This window comes from Chelonoidis abingdonii, chromosome 1 (assembly GCF_003597395.2).
Source record: "Chelonoidis abingdonii isolate Lonesome George chromosome 1, CheloAbing_2.0, whole genome shotgun sequence".
NCBI lineage: Eukaryota > Metazoa > Chordata > Testudines > Testudinidae > Chelonoidis > Chelonoidis abingdonii.
The window spans coordinates 272,581,365-272,582,995 of record NC_133769.1 but is presented as its reverse complement, the minus strand read 5'-3'; the positions used below and the strand labels follow the sequence as shown (position 1 = coordinate 272,582,995).

The following is a 1,631-nucleotide window of genomic DNA, read 5'->3' as shown; positions in this document are numbered from 1 at the left end:
CTCCAACCCCCTGCCCCAGCCCAGAGCCGTCTTCCACAACCAAACTCCCCCCCCAGTGCCCACACCCCAAACTCCCTCCTGCATCCCAAACCCATCCCAGCCCTGAATCCCCTCCTGCATCCAAACTCCCTCCCCCTCCTTCCTGACAGCCCTCCTGTTCCCCACCCTTTGACCGCCCCGACCCCTATCCACCCCCCCAAACTCCCCTGCCCCCTATCCAAACCCCAACCCCACCATGCTGCCTGGAGCACCAGATCAGGCTGAACTCACAGCCCCCTCACTTCCCATGAATCAGCTGTTGGCGTGGGAAGCCTGGGAGGGCTGAGAAGCAAGGGACGGCTTTGCGCTCAGGCCCAGAGGAGGTAGGTGAGCTGGAGCAGGGAACAGTTCCCCTGTGTGTACCCATCCCACCCACCTGCTGTGGTGCAGGCAGCCTCCCTGCCCCAGCTCACCTAAGCTCCATCTCTGAGCACAAAGTTGCTGCACTGCTTCTCTTCCCTCCCAGGCTTCCTGCACAAACAGCTGATTCTCAGGAAGGAGGTGGGGGGGAGGTAGGGCCAGCTGCCAGCTCACCTGCCCCACAACCACTGCCTGCCTGCTTGCTTCCTCAGCCCCCCTCCCTCACCTGCTACTTGCCTACTCACCCACCCCCCAGCGGGCCACATGTTGTGAAGGTCTGTGCTAGGTCATTCCAATGATATTTGTTAGTTCACTTTGCTTGCATTTGACCTGTTGCAAGACTCAGTACAGCCAATGCGTTCATTATGATTAGATCATTACACTACTTTTATCAAATTGAAGATGCTGTAGCAAAGTAGGGTACCAGGAGGCAACAGATGTTTTGAGCAAAAGCTCTATTCACCAAACTTCCAATTACATACCAGAAATAAAAGTACAGTTAGTTTTTAAGTGAACTATCTGGCTAAATGTGCAGCACCAACCCAAGCAGGGTAATGTGCATCAGTACATTTTATTTATGGAGTATAAAATAGCCATCCACCTAGCTAGCATTCAGTAGCTGTGCAACATACATGTAACTAAGCTGCCTTCACCCCAGATGTCTCTCTTGTTTTATAACTGCTTTGGGGGCAGGGATCATCTTGTTTGTACAGTGGGGTTCTGGTCCATGACTGGGGCTCGTAGGTGCTATGATAATGCAAATAATATTAGTTGCTTCATTTGCTATATCAGAGGTGGGCAAACCCTCCTGCCTTGCCCCTGACCCCTCCCCCACAGCCTCAGCCATGCTCTGGGCAGTAGGGCTGCATGCTTTTGCTGGTGCTCAGTGCTGTGTGGTGGCATGGCTCGCTCCAGCTGGGCAGTGTGCAGGGGTGTGGATAGGGGTCAGGGCAATCAGAGGATGGGGATAGAGGTCCTTGGGGGGCAGGATGGTGTGGCAGGGGCCAGTCGTTCTGAGGGCAGAAAAATGGATGGGGGGGGGGGGGGGGGGGAGGCACTTGGAGGCAGCCTCCCTGGGCTATGACAGTCCAGCCAGGGGTTTGTCTGGGTAAGGGGACAGGTGGGGGTCCTAAGGGGGAGTTGGGGGGGCTCTCAGGAGGGGGCAGTTGGGGACAAGGAGAAGGGAGGCTTAGATAGGGGGTGGGGTCCCGGAAGGGGGCAATCAGGGGACA

General features: G+C 56.0%; 1 protein-coding gene across 3 annotated transcripts in view; it reads left to right on the top strand.

The window, feature by feature from the left end:
* Nucleotides 1–1,631, top strand: part of FARP1 (FERM, ARH/RhoGEF and pleckstrin domain protein 1) — a 390,990-nt gene that overhangs the window by 388,103 nt on the left and 1,256 nt on the right. The window lies entirely within an intron of this gene.